The 26,460-nt window shown below is 40.7% G+C and overlaps 1 protein-coding gene across 4 annotated transcripts in view; it reads right to left on the bottom strand.

Annotated features, from left to right (window-relative positions):
- SLIT2 (slit guidance ligand 2) overlaps nt 1-20,439 on the bottom strand; it is a 233,873-nt gene extending 213,434 nt beyond the window's left edge. For 3 of the 4 annotated variants that reach the window (XM_087963397.1, XM_087963398.1, XM_087963401.1), the window contains exon 1: nt 20,115-20,439. The gene's annotated coding sequence lies outside the window, so the exon portion shown is untranslated. The remainder of the gene's footprint in view (nt 1-20,114) is intronic. The other variant, XM_087963400.1, reaches the window with a different exon arrangement.
- Nucleotides 20,440-26,460: the final 6,021 nt, after the last annotated feature.

The raw sequence follows: 26,460 nt of genomic DNA, 5'->3' as shown, positions 1-26,460 counted from the left end.
CGGCCATGTCCCTAACTTAGCAAATGCAGTGATTCACTTAACAACAGTGGCAAGAAAGGTATTGTTGGAAGAAATATCCTTCTGGGTTCAGTTCCAAGTGGGGAAAAAGGCACTGGAAACATGAAGACTATTTGGAAAGATGGTTTAATGGTAGACAGGACCACCTGGCTCGAAGCTCCAAAGAAGGATGATCACATGCTCCAAGGTGAAGGAAAAGAGAAAGAAGGGTGGCCAAGATGCTGAGAGACCCTTATATACCCACTGTTGGGCCCCACCTTAGTGTTTCCTGTTCCTGTGCAAGAAATACATCCCATTGGCTGTCAGACTCCCAGGGGCAGGGGTCTTAGCTAACTTTGTAGGCTTTCCTGAGTTCCAGGCTTGGTTGAGCTTTGCTGGATGAAAGGGCTTTTGGGCAATTGCTATACCTTTACCTGGAGATCTTGGTTATGTAAAGTATTCTGGTCCAGGCCTTAATGGCCCACCCATTAACAAAGGTGGGAGTGAGCTTCTGCTTCTGAGGTGAGTTTCTGCTCTTGAGTTTCTACTCTTTTTAGGGGAAATGTTCTGCCTTTTAAATATTTCCTAGGATATTTCAATTTTCTGGGAGAGGGTTGGGTGCTAACTTCCTACCTACAGTATAAACAAAGCAAAACTCACTTAGCAAAATGTCTCACTTAGGAAAAGTTGTTTTGGGCTCAGTTGTGGTTGTAAGTCAAAGACTACTTAGAATACGGAGATCCTGTGTCAATGGGAAAATGTTACATGCTCCTGTCTTTGGAAAAGAATAGAATACAGAAAATAGAATGTAGAATGTAGAATATAGAATAGAATTCTTTATTGGCCAAGTGTGGTTGGACACACAAGGAATTTGTCTTCGGTGCAGAAGCTCTCAGTGTACATAAAAATTACATTCATCAAGAATCATAAGAACAACACTTAGGGATAGTCATAGGATACTAAATAAGCAATCAAATCATACTAGGAAACTAAATCAAACAATATAGATCGTAAAGATACAAGCAAAGCTCTTTTGCTACTAACGTTTCCTTCATTTGTCATTTTTTAAAAACCTTAGACCTTAATCTACTTTTTGACATTGACAAATGACAGTTCATGCCAAGATTAATCATGACAGCGATTACCCGTTTGGGATCAATCCCGTTCCATCTGAGCAGGGGCCCGGCCTGCCTAACCTTGAACCCGTAATGCCAGGCCTGCTGCGATGTTCTCATTTTTGCAGAAGAGCCGGCCGCCTGATTCTATGAGGTTCGTCGAAGCAGGTGCTGCAGCACTGAATTGAGACACCATAAACTGTCTGCCCGGATTTGACAAACTCTTTTTCAAAATGTTGAACATCAGCACACTTTCCAGTTTATGATTCAGCCAAAGTTATATATAGATCCAGGAGAATAGAACTGGAAAGAATGGAGAAAACAGACATTCGTGGACATCTGTAAACATTTGGGTTTCGCCACAATGTATCTGCAGCATTCTGCGTGCATTTGAAAGGCTTTCCAAATTTCATGTTAAATCTTCCTATTTCATTTATATTAAGTCCAAGTGGTACATCAGCTCTCGAGACAGCATCATGGCATCTGTTTATAAAATAAATCTCTAGGGGTACCAAAGGAAGCAGTGATTCTGTTTACTACAACAGAAAAACAGATGAATAGATTTCTTGATCCCTTAAGGCCTTTAAGTACATATTCATGCAACGTATCAGCTCCAGGTTTAAAAAGAAATTGTCTTAGTCCCTTGCTAACATACTGGCAGTGCAAAGCCTTCTATCTGCCTAATAATATATCTGATTAAATGGCATTCATTTCCAGTGGGGCTTTGTATCTCCACTTCCATTCAAAAAACATTTTGGCTATTTCTTGATGATTTGTAACTCTTTGGGCTTTGGGGGATCAAGCATGATCTATGTCAATGCAGCACTTCACTGCAACTTTGGAGGTGAATTGCCTTATTTATGACACAAATTGGGAAGGTGATATACTGATACGCCCTCTACTAGGAAGTGGTAAAAATATCATTGACTTAAAGTTGATTTCTATGCCCCTCTTGAACCCACTCAGTGTAGTTTGCCACTGCACATAGAACATACAGACTAAAGTTTTTATCTCATGGTACTTCAATCAATTAATCAATCAATTTATAGTTGTGACCACTAGTCATAGCAACATTACCTAGATTGGGAAAAGTGATAATATAAAGGAAAAGAGCAGAAGGAAGAAAAATAAAGGGATGAAGGCAGTTGAGTCAAGAACCAATATTCATATCAGAAGCTAAAGACTTTATTTCTACGCTTAGGAATATTCTTTATTCTTTATTGGCCAAGTGTGACTGGACACATAAGGAATTTGTCTCTGGTGCAGAAGCCCTCAGTGTACATACAAACAACAACAAAGGGGTAAGTCATGAATCATAAGATACAAACAACAAGTGATAAATCATAAGATATCAATAGGAGAAGGTCATGGGAAAGATGAGAAACATGAGAAGATTAGAAAATGTAAAGGATATTAGCAACACAGCCCTACTACAGTACAAAAAATACATGTTCACTGTTCAAACATATATTGTTTAAAATGGCAAAGGAAGGGATCTGATTATTAACTGTTTAAATCCCACCCACAAGGAGGTAGTTCGATCATATGGTGTTTGAGCCCTTAAATCAATTTTATCAGTTTATCATCAGTATTTCCACCCTAGTTTCTGTACCCTGCAGCCTAGATTATCCCCAGCTTGTATGAATTTTGTTTTTAACCTTAAATGGGATGAAGGTTTAACATTCTTTGTTGCATTTCTTCACAACTGTAACTATACAATGCTGAATAAGCATCTTTAGGTGGTTATTAGTACAGCTAGTCCTCAACTTACGGTCACAATTGGAACTAGCATTTCTGTGGCTAAACAAGGTGGATGTTAAATGAGTCAAACCCAATTTTATGACCTTTTTCGTTGTTAAGAAAACCACTAAAGTTTCCCTCTTTGACCTTACTTGTCAGACGTTATCTGAGAAGGCCTGAAATGGGGATCATGTGCACAACACACACACACACACACACACACACACACCAGCAACACTGCAACAATTATAAACAATGGCAGTTGCCAAATGCTGAATTTTGCTCAGGTGGCTGTGGGGATGCTGCAACAGTCGTAATTGTGAGGACCAGTTATAAACCACTTTTCCCAGTGCTGCTGTAACTTTGGTCACTGAACTACTGGTTGTAAGTTAAGGATTACCTGAAATTTGAAATACAAATAAGGCAATTTTAACCTTGGTCCAGATTCTTCCCAGTCCAGGATAATGGCCATGTTTTTTGTCCTGTAAATGTTTGTTATGTTGGGACTTCCGGTTTGTCGGCTTCGCTAGCGGCAGGGATTTGCGATCCTGCACGATCCCTGCCGCGCTAGCCGCTTTGGTGTCTCCGATCCGCGGATCTGGAGGCTGGGGCTGCCACAAAGAGGCAGCCGAAGATAAAGGGGAGCTGGTGAGGGGTTTGGGGGTGCTGCAGACCCCATTCCCAGCCGGCATAACCCCTTTTTCCCAAGACGGTTGAGCGGCGGTCTGCAAGGGCCGCCTCAAAGAAGCCAGCAGCTGGGCAAGATTGAGCAGGAGGAAGAGAGGAGAAAGTTGTCAAGAGAAAGTTTTTTTGGCTGACCCAGGATTTTAAGAGGCGTTTAATCCTGAGAACTATGGTTTTTTGAACAACACTTCGTTTCCAGAGGAGGATTACAAGCGGCAAAATTGAGCGCTGAAAGGGAAAGTTCACTCTCCTTCCTTATGGAATCAACAAATGGCCATTGAGAAACCTGTTGTTTTTTTATAAAAGGTAAAAACTTGGCTTCTTGTTTTAAGTGGGAAGGAAGAGGACAAATATATATATATATATATATATATATATATATATATATATATATATATATATATATATATATATATATATATATATATATATATATGGTATTCGGCTTGGTTCGGGTATTTTCCCACGTCATTGTAGTTGTTCTTTTAAAGTTGTAGCAACGTTTCAGCAGAATCTCATCTGCCATCATCAGGCTTCTGTATTGTGTCCGTCTGTGGGTCAGACTTTTACAGTGGTTTCAGATTTAAATTTGGGGCAGCCTATTGCTGTGCCAGAATGGTTTTTCTTCATCCTGATTGGTTGGGAGTCTTGGTCTGTGTTTATTGGTCTCGGAGTTTGCTGTGTTCTGCTTGATTGGTGTCTCTAATATCTTCTGTCTGTTTTTTGGCTCTTTTTGTATCTTGATTGGCTGGCAGCATTGTGTTACTTTATTGGAGGCCTTTAGTGCAGCTTGGCTTCGGGTAAATGGACGGCTATCATTAGTTAGGAAGCTGGGTTTCATCTGGGTGCCTGGTTGGGGTGTGTTTGAGCTGGAGGTATCAGGGGGATCTGTTTGTGCCCAGGTGTTTGCCTGGCTTGTGGTGTGGAGATTTTTTTGTTTGTGAGTGCAGGCTTCCAAATGATTGACAGCCTGGTGGAATCATCTCTTCTATTCATGCTTTCTGGTCTTTTTCAATCTCTATGGCTTCTCTGATGACTCTGTGGCTAGGGTTTTCCATAGTGGCCAGGGTTTTGGTGCCATTGAAGTTGATGCTATGACCTGTGGCTTCCATGTGTTGGACTAGTGAGGAAGTGTGTTCCAGCTTTTTGACTGCATTTTTGTGTTCATCCAGGCGGGTACTTATTCTTCTATTGGTCTGTCCAATGTATGTGGCTGGGCATGATGCACAGGGGACTTCGTATATGCCTTGGTTTTCCAGGTCAATTTTATCTTTGGGGTTGCTAAGGATGGCTGCTATTTTTCTGTCTGTTTTGAAGGCAGTCCTGATGTGATGTCTTTGTAGTACCTTACTAATTTTGTCTGTAGTACCTCTTATGTAGGGCAGGACAGCTGTTCCATAGGTCTGTTCATCTTCTGGGTTTCTATTAGGTTTCCGTGTGTTTTTGTGGATCAAGCTGGTGATTTTGCTTTTGTGGAAGCCGTTGGCTGTCAGTACTTTAGTCAGGGTGCATAGTTCAGTCTTAATGTGTGTCTTGTCTGCCAGGCGTTTGGTTCTGGTAATTAGTGTTTTAGCCACGGAGTTTATCTGTGCTGAGTGGTGGTGGGATTGGGCGTTGAGGTAGCGGTTAGTGTGTGTTTTCTTCTGGTATACGGTGTATCCTAGTGTGCCATCTGTTTTTTTGTAGATTAGTACGTCTAGGAATGGTAGTTGTTTGTTTGTTTCCGTTTCCATGGTGAACTTGATTTTGGGGTGTGTGCTGTTTAGGTGTGTTAGGAAATTGTTTAGGTTTTCTTTTCCATGGGGCCAAATCACAAATGTGTCATCGATGTATCTTAACCATAGTTTGGGTTTGTGGGTAGCATTGGCCAGGGCTCTGGATTCGAATTCTTCCATGAACAGGTTTGCAATGACGGGTGACAGTGGTGATCCCATGGAAGAATTCGAATCCAGAGCCCTGGCCAATGCATATACGAATGCATATACGAAGTCCCCTGTGCATCATATCCAGCCACATACATTGGACAGACCAATAGAAGAATAAGTACCCGCCTGGATGAACACAAAAATGCAGTCAAAAAGCTGGAACACACTTCCTCACTAGTCCAACACATGGAAGCCACAGGTCATAGCATCAACTTCAATGGCACCAAAACCCTGGCCACTATGGAAAACCCTAGCCACAGAGTCATCAGAGAAGCCATAGAGATTGAAAAAAGACCAGAAAGCATGAATAGAAGAGATGATTCCACCAGCTGTCAATCATTTGGAAACCTGCACTCACAAACAAAAAAATCTCCACACCACAAGCCAGGCAAACACCTGGGCACAAACAGATCCCCCCTGATACCTCCAGCTCAAACACACCCCAACCAGGCACCCAGACAAAACCTAGCTTCCTAACTAATGATAGCCGTCCATTTACCCGAAGCCAAGCTGCACTAAAGGCCTCCATTAAAGTAACACAATGCTGCCAGCCAATCAAGATACAAAAAGAGCCAAAAAACAGACAGAAGATATTAGAGACACCCATCAAGCAGAACACAGCAAACTCCGAGACCAATAAACACAGACCAAGACTCCCAACCAACCAGGATGAAGAAAAAACCATTCTGGCACAGCAATAGGCTGCCCCAAATTTAAATCTGAAACCACTGTAAAAGTCTGACCCACAGACGGACACAATACAGAAGCCTGATGATGGCAGATGAGATTCTGCTGAAACGTTGCTACAACTTTAAAAGAACAACTACAATGACGTGGGAAAATACCCGAATACCATACATGTAAGTACCCGCGAAAACTTAATAAGATTTTGTTGGAGGGGATGCCTTGAAGATTTTGAGACCAGAAATTAATTGCAATAAGGCTTTAAAGTATAGATTGGAGGTTCTTTCCTCTCCCTTTGATACCTCCCCAGGAAGAGAAAGTGAGAACTTTGTGTATTATTTGGACTGATTGACTCTCTCTGGATTTTTGGGGAATTGCTCTAATTTTTGAAACATTTTGGTTGCTTTAAGAAGAAGAATAAAGAATGGCTTTATCTGTTGATGAACTTAGAGAATATGAAGAAAGAAAGGACGCTGTGAAAGAAGCCTTTCTCTTTTTAGAAATGGTGCTTGTTAACTATCAAATACAATAACAGATGAAGGAAATGGAAGGAGAAGAAGAAGAAGATGCCATCTTCAATGAATCTAAAAATTTAGTTAAGAGAGAAAGGAGAAAGAAAGGAAGGAAAATGAAGGACTTAAGACTTAAAAAAATACTTAAGAAAGGAAAAAATAAGATGCAAAACCAACTCAATGTTAATGTTATTGAGCAAAAGGAGAAAGGAATACAACAGAGAGGGGAAGCTAAAGGGGGAGGGGAAAAGGTTAGGTGGGATAAGAAAGGAAGGGAAAAGGGAGGGAAAGCCACAAAGGTATAAAACAAGATGGGGAAAAAGGAATTTTGTTTAGGGATAAAGGGTAATGTATAATTTTTTAAAAAAAGAAGATTCTGCAAGGTACATAAGATGGTATTGTAGTATTCGTATTAGAAATAGAAAACTAGAATGTTATAAGAATTAAGAAAAGATTAAAATGTTGAAATGTTTAGTAATAGATTTTAAAATTTAATAAAAGATTAAAAGGAATGTTTAAAATATTGAGTTTAATTAAAAAGTTTAATTTACTGTTGTTTTGATCTTATTATAAACATTATTGTAGCACTTGTTTCTTGAAATAGATAATTGAAATGTTATAAGATTTAAAATTTAGATTTATTATTTAATTATATTAATTATTATGGATTTATTATTTTCTCTCTTTAGAGGTTAGTAGGTTGAATGTACTAAGCAGAATCAGATTGGGAATTTTAAATATTTTTAGGGGGAGGATAGAAAGGCATCATACCTTGATCAGTGATTTCAGGAGAAATTCTTTTTTTTTTTTTTAATTTGCTCTAGGGAATGAGATAAATGGATAATTTGGAGAATGGACAAAAAATATAAATATAATGATTTAAATTAAAATGAATTAAATAAAATAGAAATAAGGAGAGTGAAAAGCGGGGAGAAGTTATATAGAAGATATAGAATGGTAAATAAGATAGGTAATGGTATATAAGATGAGCACGAATTTAATTGAAGTCCATACAAAGAGAGGTAATCTGGGGCCAAACTACTTTCTTAAAAGAAGTTTTTATGTTTTTGTGTTTTGTGTGTCTATGTTTTCTTTGAGAATTAATAAAACCTCGGAGGAATGTTGAATGGGAATAATGTTAAACAAGACAGAGAGGAATGAAGATGATATTGAAATGGTGAAAAACAGAATGATGTTGTATAAAATAATATTTTATTTGACTTGTAAAGTTAATAATGGAGGTTTTATGTATTTAAAGGTTAACGATGGTTTGTTTGTCTTCAAAATCAATAAAATTTGTTTAAAAAAAAAATGTTTGTTATGTTGCTCATGGATTCCAAACCGAGGGCAGGAGGTGAATGATGAGTTTGGTTTCCTAAAAAAAAACAAAAAAACCTTGAAGTGGTAAATCAGCTGGCCTTGCTTTGCATTCAATGGAGTCCTCAATCCATCCAATTCCATCTGAAAGTTGATAGCAGAGATATATATGCGTCAAGCATTTTCAAAGTAAGTTTGCATTCTTATTCTCTATTTCTTGTCTACCTCTTCTGAATAGAGAGTAGATTTTTTTCAGATGTTGGCCAGAGTGCATTGTATCACACATAGGCTTTCCAATAAATAAACCACAAACTGATTTGAACTTTAAAGATTGGCATGAGCTCCTGGAATCGAGCCTGCTAAGTAATGAAGTTGATTTGCTCTGTGCAGTCAGCCTGATTCAGGGAGTGAGTCCAGCCATTGTCTCTTCTTGCTTAAATGCACCGATCTTGCACCAAATACGTTTGGTTCTGAATACAAGAATCTTTTCCCCCTAATGAAACATCAGAGCATCTTAAAGACTTATCTCAAATGCCTTCATGGATCACAGCCCATTTCATCAGATGCCTTCTTTTGGGGAATAATATTAAATCTCCTTGTGAATTGAAGTTCAGCTGCTTCACTGAGAAATTGCCTTTTCTGAAAGGCAGCCATCTTGAGGCCTCCCCCTGAATCCTTTATTCCTTTCTTATTGAGGATTGTAAATAGCAACATGGATGGGAGAACCTATGGTAGAGGCCCTGGAGAACAAACCTGTAGAAATATTCATTGCCCGGCTCTGAAGGGCGGTTCAAAAACATAAAACAAACAAACAAACAAATAAATAAATTTGACCGGACACAAAGCAAAGTCTGTTATCATCTAGAAATGATGGAAATAAGTCTTATTTCTCTATTGCTCTACATTTCAGGGTTAATTTATGGACATTTCCAAGTGATTTGGCTCCTGGTTCAGTTGAAGAGCTCAGTCAGTCAGAATACAGCTGGAAGGGACTTTGGAGGTCTTCTAGTCCAACCCCCTGCTCAAGCAGGAGACCTTAGACTGTTTCAGACAAGTTGTCAACTCATAACATATTTCTATGGTCTTTTTAGAGTTGCCAACAGAAAGGAAGCGGGGAGCAATGCAGCAGCTTGCAAAACCGAAAGCGCATTCCATAAATGTTTTCAAAGATAGTAACTAGGTGACTGAAGTTTCTGCCGTGCAAAATTCTAACTGGAGAGCATGATTGATGATTATGGGCTATGGACGTGTCCCATTGGAGAATATGAATTATGATACACCCAGGGGGTGGAAGGAAAACCAGGGTCAAGAGTGACAGTGAATGATGTGTCTCAGAGTCGGCTGCACCCAGGCAGTGCCGGACATGTTTACTCCCAATAAATCATTTGTTTGCCTCGAGACTCAGATTTAAATGGGTTTAAGTGCCAGAATCCTGACACAAGTGACTTTCCAGTCTCTTCTTAAAAACCTCCAGGGATGGAGCACCCACAACTTCTGAAGGCAACTTCCACTGGATAATTGTCCTCACCCTTAGAAAGTTTCTCTTTAATTCCAGGTTGCTTCTCTCCTTGATTAGTTTCCATCCATTGTTTCTTGCTTTGGAAAATAAATTGACCCCCTCCTCTTCTTTATGGAGGTAGCTGATAGAACCTTTGGTAGTATGGTGGGACATGCTTGCAAGACACTTCAAGCAAAACATTTTCTGCCCTCTTGTGACTTAAATTTTGCCCCTACCTGAAAGCTTAGGTCATTATTTAAAGATAACTTTCATTTCTAAACTTTGAAACAGTGGGATGATAATTGCTCGGCCTTTCTCCTCTTGTGTTGGTTTTCTTGCCCTTTGGAGCTTTATAATATCCTTCGAGGATGCAATGTCTAGGCAAAAATCTTCCATTAAGCTGAAAGTAGACCAATCTTATTTAAAGGATTTGATAACGACACCCCTTCTCAAAAAACAAAATAAAATAGCAAATACCAAAACTCTAATTAAGACTATTTGTCTGCAAGGCGCTGCAGTGGGTCTTATCTAATCAATTTTGAGCCTTAGGATTCCATTTTAATCAGGGTCAGAGTTAGTTTTCAGCAGCAATACTGCCTTGGATGCCCAATTGAATGACCTTTGCAAAAAAAAGGAAACTGAAGGAGGCTTTTAAGTAGCAGCTCTTTTTCTTTTAATTGTGATCTTAGTGTTGCAACATGGTTGCTAATCAATTTTATAGCTGTTCTTTTAATCTCAGATGCTTAATTGTTTGCTTTTATTTGTTGCTTTATCAAGTTGGAATGGATTTTTTAAACAGTTTTATTGTAAAGTGCTTTATGGCGACTAATTACGTATTAGAAATAACTCAAATGAAAGTGCTCACCGTTCTTTCTGATAAGATTGCAAAATGTTGTCTATCATTTGCTGTCAGCCAAAAATTAATGGTTTCAAATTCCAGAACAAATTTTATTTTAGCCCTTCTTCATGTTGACAAGAGCAATTCAACAGCAGAACTGGTTATTTACAGATTTACCTGTGTTTCCCTGAAAATAAGACCCTGTCTTATAATTTTTTTTGCCACAAAAAAAGGCACCAGGTCTTATTTTCGGGGGATGTCTCCCACTGAATAACCTCACTTGTGTGCGTCGCCCCCCAGCCTCCTTTTCACTGTCCAAAGGCCTTCAGGAACTTCTTCTTCTGCGGCTGGCAAGGCTTTCCTGAAGGCCTCTGCAGCTGATAAGAGAGCTCAGGATCAATCCAGAGCTTTTGTTCTCAGCTCCAGAAGCCTTCAGGAAAGCCTTGCCAGCCTGGCCAGCTGCAGATGAAATGGGCCGGCCAGGCAGGTGTCGGGGTGTGTGAGGCCTGGCTACAACTGTCCAAAGGTAAGTAGTAGGGCAGCTCCAATCCCCCCCAGCTTAATTTTTACCCATCCACCCGGGAGTGGCCAGGGCCTTAATTAGGGCTTGTTTTGGGGGTAGGGCTTATATTGGGCACATGTGTAAAACATCAAGCTAGGACTTACTTTTAGGGTAGGCCATATTTTGGGGGAAACAGAGTAGTTTGAGGTTAGAAATACTCCACCCAAGTTTTTAAAAAGATACAGGGAATCAACCAATAGTTCATTTAGAAACCATTCAAAGTTACAACGGCTTTGAAAAAAGTTATTTTTTTCATTTTTCATACTTATGACCATGTGGGCATGGTCACATGATCAAAATTCAGACATTTGTCATGTGACTCATATTTATGATGTGTCCCGGGATTAAGTTTATGATCTTCTGACAAGCAAACTCAATGGGGAAGCCGGATTCATTTAACAACCAGGTTACTAAACTAACAACTGCAGCAATTCACTTAATGACTGTAGCAAGAAAGATAGTAAAATGGAGCAAAACTCACTTAACAAATGTTTCACTTAGCAACAGAAATTTTGGACTCATCTGGAGGAAGAATATTGCCCCAAACTGAAAGGCATTTTCAAGATGAGTTTGCAGAATCTGTTTCCTCCTTAGAGTTGCAGAATTAGCTGTGCAAACACTGAGAAATCATACAAGGAAGGACGACCGATACGTTAATTAGAATATTGCCACGATTGAGATATTACTCTGTGAGCAGGTAGGCAGAGGTAATGCTCTTCTTGAAGGTGGTGTAACAGGCGAGCTATTAGGAAGCTTCCGTCTCCGCAGTCTTATCTTTTGTTCCCCCGGAGAGACCTTCCAGGCAGAACAGCTGAGCGTCTGATGAGGCTGCCTAAATTGTTCACCTTGCTGTCCCTGCTTATTAAAGGTGTCTTGTGTTAACAACACTCACCCGCTTTCCCCTCAATGTGTGCTTAGTCACAGAGCAACTGTGTTGGGTTTCCTACAGTCTCCGGAGACATGCCTCAACTTTTATCTACAAGGCCGCAGAATCTTCCTTTTGCACTTTTGACAGTTATTTCTCTCGTCCTCTAAATTATTTTATCGTTCAGCTGCCTGGAATCCTCTTTAGTGTTATAATTTCTTCACTGAAATATTTTTCCTGTCTGCTGATAATACAACATTAGCAAATTGTTACAGATTTTCAGGAAAGGACACATTTATCCTTTTCTCAACCAAGGAGATGAACCCCATAGTATTTTTAAAGGGGGAAATGTTAGAAATGTGTTGTCTTGCTTGACAGGCAAGCATCATTTCATTTATATATCAGGAGTAGAAAAATACAAATGTTTGTAATTAAGTTTTAATACCAGTAATTAATTTTCTGAGCGATGCATGCACATTTTTCCTAAGTTGCAGAAAACTTGTATAAGTCTAGCAAAATACATATGGAAGGATTAGTAGGCAGAAGACCAGATTTTGAATTACTTGAAAACTTCAACTGCAAGAATCCTTTAGAATGACTGCAAAATAGCAGTTCTGGAAGGAAGGAGAAATATTGCATATCCAAATTTAAAGGCAAAATAGGGTCATTTTAAACGTATATGAACATGTTGGCTGGGGAATTCTGGGAATTGAAGTCTACCCATCTTAAAGTTATCAAGCCTGAGAAACGCCGATATAATGATGTAGCCTATTCTAATGACTCCGGTGTTATGAGTGACATAGTTTTATAAACAGAATTTAGTTTTTTGATATTTCTAACATTAATACAAATAGGACTGATCTAATACATGTACCAAATTAGGATTTTTAAGAGGAACACAGGTGATATGGTGAGATCTATTGTTAATCTTTCATTTTAGACAATTTCTAAAGTACCTCACAGCCATTTTGCTTCCAATGCCCACAAATCCCAGAAAATAATTAAAATTACAGCAGCTTTCTCACGTCTTGCATTGTCATCTAAACACCAGGCACTTTCTGCTGTTCTTCCATAAAATCCTGAAACGCATTACTATTCGAATCTGATGTTCTGACAATGAATGATTTTGACTGATTAAACTCTAACTGCTTCTAATCTTCATGTAAAGGAAAGAATTGGCATTTTGCAGTTTGATAAAACAGCAGTGGATTTCCCAAACTTAAGACAGGAGTACAATCCTACCTTTAAAAAAAATTATTGAAGCCCTCAATATTTCCACATTTGGCTCAGTTTATTTATTGGAAGAGGGTTAAATATGTGGATGAATGATTGGAAGGAGATTTTACAAGTGTTTACATGAGGAGGTACAGCTGTTGAATGAAGCCCACGGAGTCCGTCTGTGTCTCAAATGCCTGTATATTTATCTACCAACTTTTAGTACATGTGGCGTTGCATAATCTGAATGAACTATGTTACTTTTTACTATATTCATAGTATTAAATATTAGGAAGAAAACATTTAATTTGGCATTATGAAACTTATATCTGTCTCCCCGTGTAATTTTTATAATGGTAGCTATAATTTTATAATTAATCTTATAGCTTAATCCTGCCAACCTAGCCATTTGAAAGCATGCAGATGCAAGTAGATCAATAGGTACCACCTTGGAGGGTAGCAGCCCTCTGTGACATCATGCTGATCACATGACCACAGAAATGTGTTGGGACAATGCTTGCTCAATGGCCTTGAAACAGAGGTGAGCAGCATTCACTAGAGTCAGCAATGGCTAGTGGAGTAAAGTCCCCAGCTCCCCTGTTGGGTCTTTGTAGCTTTCCATAGGTCCACTCTGCTTTCAAATTCTTCAAAGTCTTCCATTGACCTAAGGAAGCTTTCATGGATTATAGTCACTGATAAAGCTGGTTGTAGGCCATAGAGGAGGAGGCGTTGCCTAGATATGGATGATTTGAGTCTCTCTCTATCTCTGTCTCTGTCTCTGTCTCTGTCTCTGTCTCTCTGTCTCTGTCTCTGTCTCTCTCTCTGTCTCTCTCTCTCTCTCTCTCTCTCTCTCTCTCTCTCTCGTTGTAGACCACAGAGGTGTGTTTGGGTCTTTTCTGTGTAAGATTAAAAGTATCTTGGTGACATTTTGGTGAGGTCCCACTCGCCATCCTCAGGCTGGTGCTTTCGGCTTCGTGCCAGTGCAAGCAGTGTGTGATCGGAGCTGCCGTCTCTCTATAAATACTGGTGGGGGGGCGGCTGGTGTGCTGGGCTGGTTGGCTGCGCTGCTGCCTCTTGATTGGTTGATGGAATTGATGTTGGTATAATGGGCTGTGTGATGGCCTTGTGAGTTTTGTTGTGGAGATATCTTGGATCTTGTGCTGTAATCTCCTGGGTCGTTTGTTTTGTAGTGATCTTTTTTCCATTAGCCTCTTGTGTTTTAACGGCTTGGGTAATGGGTTGTGTGATGGGCTTGCGAGTTCTTTTGTTGTGGTATCCTGGGTCCTGCGTTGTAATCTCCTGGGTTGTTTGTGTTTTGATCTCTTTTCCATTAGCCTCCTGTGTAGTAATGGCTTGGGTAATGGGTTGTGTGATGACCTTGTGAGATTTATTACTGTGGTATCCTTGGTCTTGTGCTGTGATATCCTGGGTCATTTGCTCTGTTGCAACTTCTTGAGTTCTTGTGTAATTTCCTCAGTTTTCTGATGTGATATCCTGAGTGGGTGACTGTGATGTAGCATTCTGGGTTTTAGTCTGGCTTCGAGTTTGGGGTCATTATAGTTGTGCTTTTAAAGTTGTAGCAACATTTTGGTAGAATCTCATCTGCCATCATCAGGCTTCTGTATTGTGTTCGTCTGTGAGTCAGACTTTCACAGCCGTTTCTGTTTTAAATTTGGTGCTGTGAAACAGCTGTGAAAGTCTGACTCACAGACGAACACTATACAGAAGCCTGATGATGGCAGATGAGATTCTGCCAAGCGAAATGTTGACTTCAACCTTTAAAAGCAACCATATATAAGGGGGGGGGGAATGTGGGAAAATACCCGAACAAAGCTGAATACCATGCCAGCAAGGTAGAAGAGCTTATCTTATCTAACTGGTGTTGTCTGCAAATCTGTTGAGCTCCCCTTCTATTCCCTCTTCTAGGTCATTGATGACGATGTCAAAGAGCACTGAGTCCAAGATCTTGGGATACCCTAATGAATGCTTCTCTTCTTGTATGATGGATTACACTGGTATCGATTCCAGACTTACATAACGTGCATGTTTTATTATTTTTGCTAAGGAGAGCTATTTGAACAATAATGAAGGACTCTAAGAGGAAAAGATCAATAGGTAGAAAGGTACATCTCTTTTTAACTAATTTGATTTTCTAACTGAAAGGCGTAGTTCAAGAATTCTAGCCCTTCAGCTCCTGCTAACACGATTCTTCCTTATGAAGAATTTTACAGATTGGCGCAATATATTCCATCTCTCAGACTAATTATATGTCAAATCTACCTTTCTACAGGTGGTTTTCTGTGATCCCTTTTCCCTGAATTCTGACGGCAGCATCTAATCTCATTTTTAAAAACTCATTGCCTAAAACTATTTTTGTGCACCTTAAATGCTTTTTTAAAAAATAATGTATTATCTTGTGAGACTCTCTTTTTTCAGAATGGTCTAATTAGAACTGAAAGTTGCTCATATTTTGTGCTCAAGACCTTTCCTTTTTTTTTCTTTTTAATTAGCGTGCTGCTGAACATTGAATGTGTGTAACACACCTACTGAAAGTTTAAGAAAGTTTACCTTGTTTTGTTTTTAATGGCCTTGATATATTTTGTAATAAGAATACAAACCGTAGCGCTGGCTGCCCATTGCTCTACAAGCGTTACCTAAGTTTGGTAAATTATTAAATTTGGGGAATATCTTGTGGTTATTATATTACTCGGCCTTGCAGCCAACTAGAAAATAACTGTGGTCATTGCACACTGGTGATATTGGAAATGTATTTTACAGAGAGGCATCCAGTGTGGCTCCTTGGCTGCAGAAGGCCCATTATGAACACAATGCTGTTTTATGTTACAGAATGCATTTCCATCTGTTTGGCCTTTTTGGCTTTCCTCTTCAAGTCATTTTTTTTTTTTTTAAATGAGGTTAGTAACATTCTGTGGGTTAAACATCTATAGTGACTTTTTTTTCTGCCTCTTTTCCAACTGAAGGCATCCTTGTTCTTTTGGATATATAGTCATGGCTAAATTCTTCATCTGGACATGGTCACTCATGATGAAACAGGCTCAGAAGATGTTTTAATCAGTGGTGGGATTCAATTTTTTTTTACTACTGATTATGTGGGCGTGGCTTGGTGGGCATGGCAGGGGAAGGATACTGCAAAATCCCCCTTCCCTCCCCACCCCACTAACCTGCTTTCCAGCTCCATTCTCCTGTGCAGGGCAACAAAAGCAGACCCAGCCAATCAGCTGGGACTCAATGGGAGGCAGAGAATGGATGGGGTTGGCAGGGCCAGTCAGAGGTGGGATTGGCCGGTTGTCCGAATAACTCAAATTTCTGCTACCGGTTCTCCACAACCGGTCCAAACCGTCTGAATTCCACCTCTGGTTTTAATACTTACAGAGAGGAGAGAATGTATCAATGCAATGTCATCTCTTTGGCATCTGTCTCCTTCACCTTTTATGATTTTAGGACATTTCCAGGTTGGTCCTCACTATCAGCTGAGGCGTTTATATTAAATTACTGGTGAACACAGTTCAACATTAACTGGACAATCTCCAGCTGGGAAATTCAGGTGACATCATGCCATCTTTCTGAAATACCTTCATGAACATCTTTCCTCCCATCAAAAGGGCTAGATAAGCAAACCGAGATAACCCAAAAGCACAAGACTCAGCCTGAACTTACCAGGAACGGCATGCAGCATGTAATTGGGAGATGTCTTATGGTTAACCCCACCCTGCTTTCTTGCTTCTCTTTCTGACTCACACTGGGGGCCACATACGATGTGTCCAAAATGCTTTGGATGAATTTCCGCCACACCCACTTTTACCCCTCTTCTCTAATCCATGTTGGCATCAAGTCAGTCTTTCTTTTCATACAGCCCTTCGTTTCGGCCTGCTGAGATGACTGTGAAGTGAGGCAACTTTTCTGGGGGAAAGTGTCAAATGGCATTTTTGGGGGTGATCGAAGGGGATTGGGAGCCATGTTGCAGGCGTGATCCAGATCTTGCACAATGAAAGGATAATTGGTCTAAGAGCGATAGTTGAGGCTTGGTTTCAGGAATCTCCGAAAATGCTTGTTTGTTAAGAAGATGGACCTGTTGCCACAAACCACACACACACACACACACACACACACACACACACACACACACCATGCCATTGATAGAATTCTGACAGGCAGGCAGAACAAGCCATGCTTTCTGAATGGCCTTTTTCCTCCCTTTCTTCTTCCCTGGGTCTTTCAGGGTGGGCAACCATTAGACTTGCATCCACATGGGACTTTTGGGGGTTAAGTTAACCTTTTGTCGGGCCAGCCCTGTGGCCCCCTTGTTTTCCCATGAGGAAGGTGATTTTGCAGCCTAATTGATCGGCTCAGATGGCCCCCCCACTGGAGGTCTTCCATTGAGCCAAGTGAGAGATTTAGGAATGGTGTTTCACCCCACTTTACGATTTTTCTTGCCACATTTGTTAGGTAAATCCCTGCGGTTGTTAAATTGGTAACACCATTGTTAAGGAATCTGGCTTTCCCATTGACCTTGCTTGACAGAAAGCTGCAATAGGGGATCTTAGCGTGACCTTGGGATGCTGCAAAGGTCATAAATACGAGTCAGTTGTCAAGCGTCTGAATGTGAATCACATGACCACGGGGATGCTGCAACAGTCCTATGCAGGGGGGCTGCTGGGGGCTGGCAGGGGCTCAGGAGAGCCCCTAGCTAAGACTCTGCGGGGCTCTCTGAGACCCCAATAACCCCAGAAAGACAAGCAGCCAAGGAAAGTTCTTAGTAGGCTTAATTGAACTTCTGGGCTTTCAGCCAAGAGCATTTCACATCTGGTAACAGTGTGGCAAACTAGATAAACAATCCACTTGGTGCTTGTGAGGAAGAGCCATGGAGAAAATCAGGTAACATTGCCACTAACCTCTGAGGGGATTAATTCCCAAATAATAAGAATCCCATAACTCACCAGAAACTCCACTAAGACTCCAAAATCCTTCTCACAGTCACTGCTATTAAGCCTGGTTTCACCCAGTCTTTTCTTTAAGTATTAAATGCATGAAATAATAAACAACTTTTTGGTGTATTATCTTTTTTTAGGTAATTAGGGCAAAGAAGCGACGTCAAGTTGGCCACACCCACCCAGTCACATGACCACCCAGCCAGTCATTAGGGCTAAAAAAAAAAATGAAGCCCACCCCTGGTCCTATGTGTGAAAAATGGCCATAAGTCCCCTTTTTGTAGTGCCATTGTAGCTTCAACCAGTCACTAAGTGAACTGCCAAGGACTGCCTGTACACATGGAAGATTTACTGATTTGTATTCTGCCTTTATTACTTTTACAAATAACTCAAGGCAGCAAATGTACCCAAAACATCTTCTTCCTCCTATTTCCCCCACAGCAACAACCCTGCGAGGTGGGTTGGACAGAGAGAGAGAGAGAGAGAGAGGAGAGGGAGGGAGGGAGGGAGGGAGGGAGAGGGAGAGGGAGAGGGAGAGTGTGTGTATGGCTGGCCCAAAGTCACCCAGCCGGCTTTTGTGGCTGAGGCGGGATTTGAACGTGGATTGAAGAGCATTGAATTCAATTCAACTGGAGGCTTGACTGTCCATATTTCCAAGGCACAAGGGCGGAAGCTGCCTCTACTTCTTCCTGCACAAACCCCGAGGCCTTAAGCCCACTTTGTTTCTAGGCCTCCAATTTGTAAATTAAGCCTTATGGCACAATCGCTTTCTCCCCTTTGTGGAAACGTACGGAGGGGGAAAGACAGAGGCTGAACAAGGGCGTCTTTTTTCAGAAGTTTCCTTCCAACTTCTGCTGTATTGTAGCCTTAACCACAGGAAACCTCTTAGCAAGGGAAAGATGGAACCGATCCATGTTTTTAAAATATTGCTAGGAATAGTTGCAGGGGAACCCTCAGTCTGGAAAGAGTTGTCTTGTCTTTGCCGTCAATGGGATTTACTATAGGGGATCCATAGGGCCATTCAAGTTTCAGCAAATATTTGATGGGTTAAAATGTAGCGTGGGTAGAGAAAAGATGACTTGCATGTTTTGGAAAGCTGAATTTAATATTTACCTTGCGTGGTTAGAAAGAAATCCCTAAAACTGTTAAGGGAACAGGGGGGCTTGACTGCCCTGCTAGCTTTTATTTTGATTTTATTTATATATTTTGTCAAACGATTATTAGATAACAGGTATAAGTATAAACATGGTTATAAATACATGAAATGGATACCAATAAGAAAAAAGGAAACAATAGGACAGGGACGGTAGGCACGTTTATGCACTTATGCACGCCCCCTACAGACCTCTTAGGAAAGGGGTGAGGTCAATAGTAGACAGTCTAAGGTTAAAATTTTGGGGGTTTGGGGAAGAAACTACAGAGTCAGGTAGAGTATTCCAGACATTGACCACTCTGTTGCTGAAGTCATATTCCCTGCAATCACGTTTCGTGCGGTTTATCTTCAGTTTGTATCTATTGTGTGCTCTTGTATTGTTTTGGTTGAAGCTGAAGTATTCATTGACAGGTAGGACATTGCAATATATAATTTTATGTACTATACTTAGATCAAACCAATTATTATTATTATTTTGTTTTGTTTTATTTTATTTCCAATAACTATCCAAACTAGAATAAAATGCAGAGCTATTAAAAACTTGCCTAGGTTAAAGCAAAACCTTATTTTCCCTCCTCAAACTTAAGAGTCTGGGCACCTGTGAACATTGGAGCTCTTGCCTCACAATCAGGAGGCTGTGAGTTCAATCCTTGGTAGAGGCTAATATTTGGAATAGACTCTCCTGCTCGATCAGGGGGCTGGACTAGATGACCTCCAAGGTCCCTTCCAACTCTGTTGTCCTATGTTCTATTTGATCTTTTCTTGCAAGAAAAACGGTAGTGCCTTTGTTTATTTAACCTGCATAAACCAATCCCAGGGAAGAGAGCAAACTCTCTAACCTGCCAGACTAATCCATGATGAACTCATTCTCAAGCCTCACCTGTCCCACGTGGTCACCTGGAGGATGCAAGAAAGGACAATCCAGTTCTCCAATCTAACACTCTCAACTGCTGGTGCAAACCTTGATCGCTCTGCCGGGAATTTATTTCTTCCCTCTTTTCAGGTTAACAGGAGAGAGGGAGGAATAAAGATGGCAGAGAGAGCGCGAGCAAAACAGTACCTTAGGAGCAACGCAGAGTTTCTTGGCCTCAGCACCGTCCGTTCATGACTTCTTGAGTGGAGGAATGGAAGCCATCCTGTTCTACTCACTCCAGCCAATTGCAAACACACCTTTCATCCATCTTCTCCCGCTTCAGTTCAGAGTTGCTGTTTTGAAACTAAGGTGTCTTAAGGTATGAGTGAGGATGTTCTCCAGGGCTTTGGTTCTTTCCAGCAGTGAGCCCAGCTTCGATCGTTCAGCCTTCAGCCAGTGGGCAGCATTTTGTTTTCCTCAAGTGGCAGGAAGCCTGTTTCTCTTGTCTCCTCACCTCCTGCCCAAGTTCTACAGAGCTTCCTTTCTTTGCCCTAATGCCTTTCAGTTGCAAATTAGGGGTGTGGCTGGTTTTGTTTCTCTGCCACTGACAAAATCCCCTTCCTTCTTTGCTCCTGTTGATCTTACAGAGGAATGGACTATTGCAGGAACAACCTGCTCCCTGTAGCTTTGATTGCACAACAAAGATGTCATGAGTAAAAAGGAAAAGCTTATTTGTTAGAGGTCTATGGAGATTCGTAGCTCATGGTTGTCCCATAGGTGCTTTTTTCAAGAGACTTTCCTTGCTTTTCCTTGAAGACGTTTTGCTTCTCAACCAAGAAGCTTCTTCAGTTCTGACTGAATGGTGGAAGGTGGGGAGATTTACACTCCTTGCAGTCATCTGGTCGTTAGCGCTCTTTCTGGGAGCCATTGAGGCCACTTGGAGGTGTATCTGTGCCCTCCCAGTCCCTTGAATAGTGCAAATGGATGAGGAGCCTTCTGGGAACTGCTGAAAGGGTTGTGTTGCCATTTCTGTGTTGGTGTCAAAGGAGAGAATGTGGAAGGGGTGGTAGTGCTGGAGGCACCCATGGGTGCAAATATCAGGGAAAGCAAAGGAAAGTCACAGTAAGAAAGGAACGATCTCTGTCAGTACCAGGGAGCACTGATAAACCAGTCCACCCTGGAACCAACCCGGGAGTCTTGCCTTTTCTGCATGCGTGGAAGGAAGAAGCAGCTCAGGAATGACCCAGCCAGGTGACCACAGCCACGGCTGATCCATTGGGATCCAGGCTAGAATTTCAAAGTTGGGTTAATCCAGGAGCAACATGGAAGAGAAGGAGCTGAGGCTGCAGTGAGTAACCATTTTTGATGAACAAGAAGGCAGCCTGGTTGCTTCCGGCTGCAGTTGTGAGTGGTTGGGTCATTCCCTTCATTCACCCCCAACTGAAGAGGTGGCTCAGATCAGTCAGCCAGTCTCAATGGCTTCTTCCTCTTTGTGTGTAAAAAAAAAAGGGAGCCATGAGCATGGAACTGAAAAGCCCCTGCCCTTTTCTAATCTATGCCCCCCCAAGGCTAATATTTTCTGCCGTAGAAAGGAAAATACTTCTATTTTTTTCTTATTTAATATATGTGGTGGTTGTACAAAGTCAGAAGCTTTAGCCTTATTATTAAGCTAATATGTTTCGGTTCTTATTAATCTCCCTCATTGCATTCCTTCTATATTAAATCGTTTCATGCTGCTAAGAGAGGCTGCGAGATCCAAGCAGGTACAGAGGAAAATTCACTTTCCACCTTTGATGCTCTCTGCTTTTTCACAGCTCCTCTGCCATTTAATTTAATTATGTCAATGAAAAGGGGGCGGGGAGGGAAATCAATAAGAAGATGTTTTTATCTTCATGATTGATCCTCAAGTCATGAATATGGAGGTTTTGTAGTTGGTTAATGACAGAGAACTGCTATGCATTGTAAGACCGGGGAGATATAGTTTTAAATGTCTCGTTGACATATAAACTGTGAATAAGAATGAGTTGGTAATGTAGCACCCGAGTTTCATGAATACGTTTTAAAACACTAAAAACTGAACTATTGTTTCGAATGTTGCTTTAATAATAAATTGTACAATTGATTATTTGAAAAAAAAAATCTTAAAAAGAAATATTGCTCAGATATTATTATTCAGTTTGGAGGCCACCAAATAAAAAGCATGTCACACATCTGAATCTATTGAATAAACTTATGAATATGTAGTAAACCAGCTTATACGGTTTAGATTGGTTTAGATCAGGGGTCTCCAAGCTTGGTGGCTTTAAGCCTGGTGGACTTCAACTCCCAGAATTCTTTTAACATATCCAAGAAAAATTCTAAATGTCCCCACTGGCATGAAAACTTTGAAAATCTCTTATCTGGTAGAAAGGAGAGCCATGAGATTAAAATGGTCACTTAAAAAAAAATAGTAATTTTATAAAAAATGACAAATGCAACAAGGACAATTAAGTAGTCCACAATTTCTTCACCAAAAGCCAGAACCTTCCCATCCTAAAGGGAGCCTTAATGCACCAATCCTGCCACATACCATTTCCACATGCCAGAGAGGAGGAAATGTTTTGAGTTCAGCTGTATCAGACAGCTATCATTTCACATTCAATTTACTTTGAACAAGCAACTTGTTTTCGGGTTTACATTCCATAATTGAATTACAGCTTTCACATTTTATCCATATGGAGGATTATCTTCACAGGGTTTTTGTTGTCTTTTTGTTGTCTTTTTACGTTTTGCTTTCCTGCCTTTTAAAAATGAGAACATCCTAGTCCATTAATGAATTTTGTACTGAGGCAAAAACTAGTACAGTTAAACAGATGAATGGCAGGCCTTCAACACCACTAACCAAATGTGTTATTATGGAAGTTGGACTCAGGGGGGTCTCTGGCGCTTTCTGAACTTGGTCGTTTGCTTGCAGATGTTTCATTGCCCAACTAGGAACATCGGTGTGAAGTCTGTTCATAGGGAGTGATTTCCCCTGCCAGTGCTGGTGTCATTAGAGCAGGGATTCACATCAGACAAACAATCCAGCAGAGAAGGCCATCATATTGCCCACTAGGACAAAATAGATATAGGTATTTCTTGACACTCTGATTAGATATGACAGCTTTCATAGGAGCTGTGATGGCGCAGTGGTTAGAAGGCAGTATTGCAGGCAAACTCTGCCCACAGCCTGGAGTTTGATCCTGACCACCTTCAAGGTTGACTCACTCTTCTATCCTTCGGGGGTCAGTAAAATGAGGACACCTAGGTGATCAGGGGCAATATGCTGGCTGTAAACTGCTTAGAGAGGGATGTCAAGCACTGTGAAGTGGTATATAAGTCTTAGTGCTATTGCTATTCCTTCCTTCCTTCCTTCCTTATGTCCCTCCTTCCTTCCTTCCTTCCTTCCTTCCTTCCTTCCTTCCTTCCTTCCTTCCTTCCTTCCTTCCTTCCTTCCTTCCATGGTGGCACAATGGTCTGAATGCAGCATTGCAGGGTGACTCTGCTCACTGCCAGGAGTTCGATCCTGGGTTCAAGGTTGATTCAGTCTTCCATCCTTCCAATGTTGATAAAATGAGGACCCAGATTGTTGGGGGCAAGAGGTTGACTCTGTAAACTGTTTAGAGAGGGCTGGAAAGCACTGTGAAGCAATATGTAAGTCTAAGTGCTATTGCTGTTAGTATATAATCTGAGTGTATAGACACAGGCATACATACATACATATTATACAGTAGACACATAGGTTAAATTTCTCTAGAAGAAGAAGAAATAGTCTATCAGTCTAATGCAACTCTACAGAACTTCATCTTCAAAGACAGTAGACTTCTGAGAATGGCAGTTTGTGTGAAGCAGGAAGGGGCAATTGCTTTTCAGCATGCTTGTAAAACAAGCAGAACATTAAATTTTCTCTAAATTCCTCAAGACTTGTTATGTATTGTTTGGGTTGAAGGGTTATATCATGGTCCTGGATCAAGAAACAAACAGGTTCTTCAAGTCTGTGAAAATGGAATCTTATCAAGTTACAGAAAACTTTCCTGTCCCTCAATTTATCTCCAAATCTCCTCTCTTTCTTTTACCCACTTAATCTCATTATTTAGCCCCATCCCCCAAATCTATTTTATAAAAACCGCTTAAGCTTTCCCAACACTTCTTGCATCGATCTCCCAGTATTTTAAAGTGAAGAAATGAAAAGCTAAAGAAGTAATCAATCTGATTTTACTCTTACAGTAAATGACCTGAGCCAGCTTCAAGGGTGGGCTTCTATGGGAAGCTGATCATAAACAAACCAAGTGAATTTAATCTCTCCTTTTTTTCAGAGGGGATGATGAGGTATCTGTCTGGAGATGTTATTCTCATGAAGTATCATGCCCAATTTGGGGTGGTATGAAGAACGTGGTGGCATTGTGCCTTGATTATATTAGGACACAACAAGGTTTCGAAATGGAAACAATACCCAGATTGTTTCATGAACAGAAAAGTAGGGAGGAGATAAAATTAATATTAATTCATCTAAGCCGCGGGGTTCTGCAGCAGTGCCAGGATATTTCAATGAACAAAGCAATTATAGAAATGAATCACAGAGATACTTTGAGCATGGATTTTATCCTCCGTATACTTGGTACTGAACATAAGTCTTCGATAATCCCATTTCATAATGCCAGATAATCCTGCTGTTTATTTTGATATGCCTATTCTACCCAAGAGAAAGGAGCTATTTTCTGTTCAGATGGAATGTTTGCCTGTTAAGTTAAAGGACTGTAGAATGATTTAAACCATAGCTCTGGGGGCAAGAATCTGCTCAATTGACGTTACAGGCTGTGTCCAGTAACAAACATGGGCATGGATTTTATAAGGAATCATTGCTGGATAGGAAACAGTCCAGGAAACAATCGGGTTATGGATGTCCTGTTGAGAAAGAAATAGTGCAATATATAATTTAAGTGTTGAATTTCTACGGATCCATATCATTATATAACCATATCCTGCAAATATATTGAATAATATGAAATGTCACTAAATTGTAAAAAAAATTCAAAATTAATTATCCAATTGTGAATGATGCTGCTAAATTTGATGTGTGTGTGGTGGTGGTGGAGTAGATGTGTGTGTTGTGGGAGAACTGCTCATCAATGCAGGATAAGAGACATGGATAGGAATACATTACAGATACAGATTAACAGAGTTGGAAGGGACCTTGTAGGTCATCTAGTCCAACCCCCTGCTCAAGCAGGAAACCCTCTACCATTTCTGACGTTGACAGGATGGGCAATAGTAATAGCACTTAGATTTCTATATCGCTTCAGAAAGCTTCACAGCCCTCTCCAGGCAGTTTCCAGAGTCAGCCCTCAACCATCAGGGTCCTTATTTTACCTACTTCAGAAGGACAGAAGGCTGAGTCAACCTTGAGCTGGTAAGGATCGAACGGGTGGCAGTGGAATGCAGAGTTAGCCTGCAATGCTGCATTCTAACCACTGCGGCACCACGGACATGCATTAACTGCCTTTGGATAGACTGCCCTGCTAACTAAGCCTGTGTATAAATCATTGAAAGTTATTTAATAGAAGTCCATTTGTTTTGTCATTTAGTTAACCAAATGACTGTTACATCTTCCCCATGTCCCACTAGTCAAGGCGTCATGAAATACAGTAAAAGGGAAGAAGGAAGGAAGGAAGGAAGGAAGGAAGGAAGGAAGGAAGGAAGGAAGGAAGGAAGGAAGGAAGGAAGGAAGGAAGGAAGGAAGGAAGGAAGGAAGAAAAAGAAAGAAAGAATAACGAAAGAAAGAGCATGGGTCTAGGTAGAAAGGAAGGGAAGAGACAGTTGTCAGTTCCCACAATCTAAGACATAGTTGGAATAAGAAACAAAAAGAATGGCCATAATTTGCCATGAGAATGCTTCTGATGCACCAGGAAACACAAGAAAACACTGAATGTGTCACCACCCCAGGAAATATTCATCCTGATGTGCCACCAGCACATGATTATGAAAGTCCCGGTCAAACTGAGAAGAGGGAACTATTTCACGAGAAGAGTCCTCCACTCCTCTACTCACAACAGAATACCTTATGCCACCAGACTTGAAATTTTAGGCTTGGACAACTTAGAACTACACCGCCTTCAGTCCGACCTAAGCGTAGTACATAAAATTATCCATTGCAATGTCCTACCCATCAATGACTACCTTCAACTTCAACCACAACAATACATGAGCACACCATAGATACAAACTCAATGTTAACCGCTCCAAACTCGATTGCAGGAAATACGACTTCAGCAACAGAGTGGTCAATGCCTGGAATGCTCTACCTGACTCTGTGGTTTATTCCCCAAACCCTCAAAACTTTAACCTCAGACTGTCCACTGTTGACCTCACCCCATTCCTAAGAGGTCTGTAGGGGGCGTGCATAAGCGCACCAATGTGCCTACCATCCCTGTCCTAATGTTCCCTTTTACTCTTACCCATTCCATGTATTCATAATCATGGTTATACTTATATCTATTATCTAATACATGCTTGAAAAATAAATAAATAAAATGAA

This window comes from Notechis scutatus, chromosome 4 (assembly GCF_049901735.1).
Source record: "Notechis scutatus isolate UNSWTSFEM ecotype Mainland chromosome 4, rNotScu1.2, whole genome shotgun sequence".
NCBI classification, from domain to species: domain Eukaryota; kingdom Metazoa; phylum Chordata; class Lepidosauria; order Squamata; family Elapidae; genus Notechis; species Notechis scutatus.
This window is presented reverse-complemented; position numbering and strand designations above follow the sequence as displayed.